Source organism: Scyliorhinus torazame, chromosome 5, assembly GCF_047496885.1.
Source record: "Scyliorhinus torazame isolate Kashiwa2021f chromosome 5, sScyTor2.1, whole genome shotgun sequence".
In the NCBI taxonomy this organism is placed as follows: Eukaryota; Metazoa; Chordata; class Chondrichthyes; order Carcharhiniformes; family Scyliorhinidae; genus Scyliorhinus; species Scyliorhinus torazame.
The window spans coordinates 78,193,982-78,200,817 of record NC_092711.1 but is presented as its reverse complement, the minus strand read 5'-3'; the positions used below and the strand labels follow the sequence as shown (position 1 = coordinate 78,200,817).

Sequence of the window (6,836 nt, the reverse complement as noted above, 5' to 3'; positions counted from 1 at the left end):
TTCCTATTTCTTTGTGCAATCACGCCTGGTGCAAAGTATTCTTTTTGCACAGCCTTACAAAATAAACTAAAATATTGGGGTTTTGGTCCAGTACACTAGCGACTGCTGGGGTCTGGTCTGGGATTGTAATATAACAAATGTAGTTTCCTTTTAAAAATGATCATTGACAAAGATACAAACTTCTTCAAAAGAATGCTGTCAATTTATTCATCTCATTCACACTTTCCTTTCACTAGAACGTACATTAATACCGGATTGAGATGTTACATTGAATTACGTTCATTTGCTGCTGTGATTTCCTGTCTCTTCCCCTATCCTCCCTCACTTCTACTCAATCTGAGACATCTCATTAATTCCCACCCTCTCTCATTGATGAGCTCTGGATAAACATTCCTGTCCACAACAATATGCTCAGAAAACCTTGAGATCAGAGATCCAACATTCCCATTGATTCCAGGCATTAATATATTTTGTTTGTTTATTTTTCACTTTAACCCATTGTAAAAGCTCCTGATGTTTTATAATTTCAAAATGATTCCAAATTCAAACAGGATTTCTGCCGGACATCCTTCAAGGCTGAAGCTTATCCTTTGGGAATCAAACATAATCCTTTTCTCAGTTGTAATTTTACTGTTTAATTTTTATTAGTACAGAAGCTGGCAACATTTTAGATTAAATAACAATTGTTTCCAAACTTCTTCCTCAAACCAATTTATTTTTGAATTTTTGCTGTTTATGTACAGCACCATTCTTTAACAATGACCGGACGGTGTTTTGAGTGTCTGTCGTACTCTCAGCAGGGAGAGGGTACTGTTTCATGGGACACTGTGTCGGTCCGCTTATATCTTTGAGTTTGAACACGTCTCCATAACCATGTTTATGGATTGTGAATACACCCGGCACAGACTCGAGAACAGCCGGGACCTCAGGATCATCAGAGGTGATTGGTTCACACTCTGCTGCAAAGCCTGGGAAAACCTGGACCTCAGGATCATCAGTGGTGACTGGTTCACACTCTGCTGCAAAGCCTGGGAAAACCTGGACCTCAGGATCATCAGCGGTGACTGGTTCACGCTCTGCTGCAAAAGCCTGGGAAAACCTGGACCTCAGGATCATCAGTGGTGACTGGTTCACACTCTGCTGCAAAGCCTGGGAAAACCTGGACCTCAGGATCATCAGCGGTGACTGGTTCACGCTCTGCTGCAAAAGCCTGGGAAAACCTGGACCTCAGGATCATCAGTGGTGACTGGTTCACACTCTGCTGCAAAGCCTGGGAAAACCTGGACCTCAGGATCATCAGTGGTGACTGGTTCACACTCTGCTGCAAAGCCTGGTAAAACTTGGACCTCAGGATCATCAGAGGTGATTGGTCCACACTCTGCTGCAAAGCCTGGGAAAACCTGGAACTCAGGATCATCAGAGGTGATTGGTCCACACTCTGCTGCAAAGCCTGGGAAAACCTGGAGCTCAGGATCATCAGCGGTGACTGGTTCACACTCTGCTGCAAAGCCTGGGAAAACCTGGACCTCAAGATCATCAGCGGTGATTGGTTCACGCTCTGCTGCAAAGCCTGGGAAAACCTGGACCTCAGGATCATCAGCGGTGACTGGTTCACGCTCTGCTGCAAAGCCTGGGAAAACCTGGACCTCGGGATCATCAGTGGTGACTGGTTCACACTCTGCTGCAAAGCCTGGGAAAACCTGGAGCTCACCCTTCACGGGGTCAGGGTGAGGATCGTAGATGATGGTGGTGGGGGAGTCAGTCGACTAATATTAATTGCTGATGGCCGCCATTGTGGGAATGGTGAAGCAACTCATTCCAGGGCATCGTTATAATGTTATAAATGCTCAACGTGCTACAGACTCATGGCTGGAGCCCTTTCAGAAAGAGAGTCTTGAAGCTCAGGGTGTGAGAATGGTTTACCAGTCCCAGAGGACAGACAGACAGATGCTGCAGAGTGAGAGCTGGTCTCTGTAGCTGGTGGCGGCCGTCTCCTCTGAATTTTTAACTGGCAGAAGCCAATGTGTAGGTGTTGGGCTGAAGCTCATCTTCCTGGCAAAGTGGTATTTTTCCTTGCGAAAGCCAGTTTTAACCTTTACAGAGTCAAACCACAGATAGTTGGTTTACTATGGGTCATGAGATCCAATTATATTCAGGTTAGAAATGACTTTTTCACGGTCCGTGCGAGAGACATGTCCTTAGAATACAGACCTATCCTGTGTTTGTCGGCCAGCAAGCTACTCTGGAATCTGTCTTCATCAGACCATAAGAGGTAGGAGCAGAATTAGACCATTTGGCCTGTCGAGTCTGCCCCATTCTCCTGCCTTCTCCCCATAACCCCTGATCCCCTTATTAACCAAGAACCTAGCAATCTCTGTCTTAAAGAGACTCAGGGATTTGGCCTCCACAGCCTTTTGTGACAAAGAGTTCCACAGATTCACCACCCTCTGGCTGAAGGAAGTCTTCCTCATCTCGAAGGATCATCCCTTCAGTCTGAGGCTGTGCCCTCACGTTCTAGTTTTTCCTACCAGTGGAAACATCCTCTCCCCCTCCACTCTACCGAGGCCTCTCAGTATCCTATAAGTTTCAATACGATCCCGCTTCATCCTTCTAAACTCCAATGAGTACACAGCCAGAGTCCTCAACCACTCCTCAAATGACAAGCTCTTCTGGAGAGTGAGAGAGAGAGAGCTATTTCAATAATATTCAATAACGTTCTGAAGATTTCATAAGATTATTAGACGGTGATTTCTTACAGTCCAGTACTTGAATTGAACGTGTCTCCATTCCTGTCCTCGGGGGTTTCTGTACCAGGCGGCATTTGGAGACTCTCGATTCTCCACCAATTCCCATTCTCCTCCTTCCTGCTGGATAATGGAGGTGTCGCTGTGTGTAATGTACAAACCAGTAAGAATTGTCAGCAATGATCAATCAGCACTTTCTAATTGGAGATGTTCATCAGTATAATCTTACAAATCTTGGATTATAAATGCGTCAAAGTTCAATTTTACAAGTGAAGTAAAAGTTTATCTAAACCCATTTCTGATGAAAGTTCCTGAATTATAGGGAAGGTCACAGACAGCGGAACTGCAGCCCCAGGAACACAACCAGCCCAGTTACTGAGAGTATTAAAACAGCAGAAACAAATATGAACTGTCACAATGAGCATCTTTCAGTGCTGGATGTGATTAAGAGAAGAATCCAATCTCTACAATCACTTGTGAATTTGTTGGTGCGCCAAAAGGTTGGACAAATCAATGAAACTCTTCCCACACTCGGAGCAGGTGAATGGTCTCTCTCCAGTGTGAACTCGCTGGTGTGTCAGCAGGTTAGATGACTTTGTGAATCCCTTCCCACACTCAGGACAGGTGAATGGTCTCTCTCCGGTATGAACACGTTGGTGTGAAATGAGGTGTGATGAACTCCTGAACCTCTTTCCACAGTATGTGCAGCTGAATGGTCTCCTCAGTGTGAGTTCGTTGGTGTGACAGGAGGCAGGATGAATCAGTAAATCCTTTTCCACACGCGGAGCAGGCGAACGGCCTCTCCCCAGTGTGAATTTGCTTGTGCGTCAGCAAGTTGGATGATTTTGTGAATCCCTTCCCACACAAGGAGCAGGTGAACGGCCTCCCCTGTGTGAACCCGGCGGTGTGTAATGAGGGTGCCTGACTGCCTGAAGCTCTTCCCACAGAAAGTGCAGCTGAATGGCTTCTCCTGAGTGTGAATGAGCTGGTGTGACTAGAGACTGGATAACTCGTTGAATCCCTTGCAACACACAGCAGGTGAATGGCCTCTCCCCAGTGTGACTGCGTCGGTGAGCTTCTAGCGTGGATGGGCATTTGAATCCCGTCACACAGTCCCGACATTTCCACGGTTTCTCCATGGTGCAGTTGTCCTTGTGTCTGTCCAGGTTGGATGATCAGTTGTCCCATCCACACACACAACACGTGTGTGGTTTCTCCTCACTGTGAATGGTGTGATGTTTTGTCAGGCTGTGTAACTGGTTAAAGCTCTTTTCACAATATGTTCACTGGAACACACTCACTCACGTGTGTGTGCGTCTCGATGCTTTTCCTGCCACATTGATGTTTTAAATATTTTTTTTAGATAGAACAATTGTTTCTCATTCCACATTGAAAAGCTGATAATATTCAGGTCCTGATGGAATCTCTTTCAGAGATTGTTTCGTTTTAGTTTCCTTGCTCAATCTATAAAAGGAATTTACAAACGTCATCACTGTCAGTCCAGCATAGGATAGAAATTTTGAAGAGACAATTCTCGTTCCTCTGGAACATTTTTTCCTCTCTTGTTCCCCCAAAGCTGTAAATCCCCGTCCCACACACTCTTCCCCCCTCCCTGGGCTGAAATCCAAACCCATCTCACCATCTGCACCATTTCTTTCCTCCACTCCCAGTTTTCTCCCTCCCTCTCCTCTGCCTGGATTCAGTTCTCCAGCTCCTGTCTGCAGACTGACAATAAAATCAATGGGTTTTATTGGGGGTTTGGGGTCTCCAGCGGGTGTTTGTGAATCCTCCCCACCCACCTGCCAGGGTTTCCTTCCGTGCCAGAGATCAGAGTTCTCATTGATGATTTGAGCCCAACCTGGAACCATGGTAAATTGCCCCTTTATTGGGGGAAAAAAAATTACATGATTTGCGGCTCCACAAAGTGTTTCCAACTACTCCCACCGATCTCCTTAACAGGTTGATGCATTTATTTGACTGACTAAAAGGATGGCACAGTGCTTAGCACTGCTGCCTCGTGGCGCTAAGGGCCCGGGTTAGATCCCGGCCCCAGGTCACAGTCCGTGTGGAGTTTGCACATTCTTCCGTGTCTGCGTGGGTGTCACCTCCGCCACCCAAAGATGTGCAAGGTAGGTGGATTGGCCACGCTAAATTGCACCTTAATTACAAAAAAAACAATTGGTTGCTCTAAATTTATTTCAAAAACGGCTTGTCTCTTTCCTAATGTTCACAATTAAAGGGGTGGGTTCCCCAGGAGATGTCTGACATTTCAGGGCAATTAAATTAATAATGGACAGAGAAATGTCTAGTGTTGTTACGTGGTACAGATTAGATATATTATTTACCGTTCTGTAATAAAGTAAATATTATTATTTCTCATCTTGTAATAAAAGACTGTAGCTACGTTATGGATTTCCAGTCATCTCTTTCTCAAAGGGTTGTGAGTCTTTGGATTTCTCTTCCACAGGGACCAGTTGTACCTGGGGGTCATTGAATATATTGAAGCACAAGTTTGACAGATATTTTATTGACAATGGAGTTAAGGGTTATGGGGAACAGGTAGGAAAATAGAGTGAAAGCTGAGATGAGGAGGGATTTCTTCACTCGAGGATGTGGTGAAGCTTTGGAATTCTCTACCCCAGAGAAATGTGGAGCCTCAGTCATCAGGTATGTTCAAGACAAATATTGATATGTTTCTAGATATTGAAGATATTAAGAGATATGGGGATCATGTGGAAAAATGGTGCTGAGGTAGATCGGCCAAGGATCGCATTGAATAGTGGAGCAGACTCGGTGGGACGAATGGCCTACCCTTGCTCCCATTCTAATCTCTGTGTCCTGGTCAGGAAGCAGTGAGCTGAGCTTGGATCTGTCAATCAACATGAATCAGCACCTTCAGGAGAATTGGGAGGGTGAATATTAGATACAGCAGAGTGAGAATGGAGGGAGATTGTGTGGGATGGAGATTTACAGCTTTTGGAGAACGAGAGAGGAAATAATGTTCCATAGGAACGAGAATTGTCTGTTCTGAATTTCTATCCTGTGCTCACTGATGACTTTTGTAAATTGTTTTTAAAGGATATTGGAAGAGGAGGAATTATAGACAGAAATCTCAAACATCACGTCTCGATGTGACAAACTCACTCGATTCCTTCTGACCTGAATATCATTGGGCTCTGAATATCATTGGCGAGAAGGAGAAATGTTTGTCCAATCTGTCGGCTTCAAAAGATTTTAAACGTGAGCGTGACTGGAAAAGCACTGAGACCCACACAACACACACCCGAGTGAGAGTGTTCCAGTGAACTGGTTGTGGAAAGAGCTTCAACCAGATACACAGCCTGAAACAACATCACACACCATTCACAGTGAGGAGAGACAGTGCACATGTTCTGTGTTTAGAAAGGCTTCCACTAATTGTCCAAGCTGGAGAGACGTGATGAGACCCAAAACATGGAGAAACCGTGGAAGTGTGGGGACTGTGGGAAGGAATACAGATTCCCATCTGAGCTGGAGATTCATCGATGCAATGTCACTGGGGAGAGGCCATTCATCTGCTCCGAGTGTGAGAAGGGATTCACTCAGTTATCCACCCTGTGGAAACACGAGTGAATTCACACCGGGAAGAGACCATTCACCTGCTCTCAGTGTGGGAAGGGATTACATAGAAATATAGAAAATAGGAGCAGGATGAGACCATTTGGCCCTTCGCACCTGCTCTGCCATTCATTATGATCATGGCTTATCATCCAACTTAATAGCCTATTGGTGTCTCCTTCCAGCCCTGATTAGCCTCAACATTTGAAACTGTATGAAAACGGAATTGTACAGAATCAGATAAAGGAACTGTATGAAACAGTTCAATTGTATTCCTGTCTAAGGTGGTGTCAGGAATTGGAGATTCAAGTAAATTAAACTATTGACCAATGGTCATGTTACAACAGGCCCAACTCTGCCATGAGGTAATGGTCACTTTGGGGAGAAAGGTCGATGTTCCGAAAGTCTTCCTTGCTGGCCAAGTACTTAAGACTCGAGGCCGAGTTCCAAGGAAATTACTGTCAAAGATGAAGCCAGAGAGTGTTACGCTCCACC

The 6,836-nt window shown here is 45.2% G+C and overlaps 1 protein-coding gene across 1 annotated transcript in view; it reads left to right on the top strand.

Moving 5' to 3' along the window:
• The window catches only part of LOC140421420 (uncharacterized), a 35,828-nt gene extending 29,614 nt beyond the window's left edge, over positions 1 to 6,214 (top strand). Inside the window, exon 2 of the transcript XR_011946753.1 lies at positions 5,823 to 6,214. The gene's annotated coding sequence lies outside the window, so the exon portion shown is untranslated. The remainder of the gene's footprint in view (positions 1 to 5,822) is intronic.
• Positions 6,215 to 6,836: the final 622 nt, after the last annotated feature.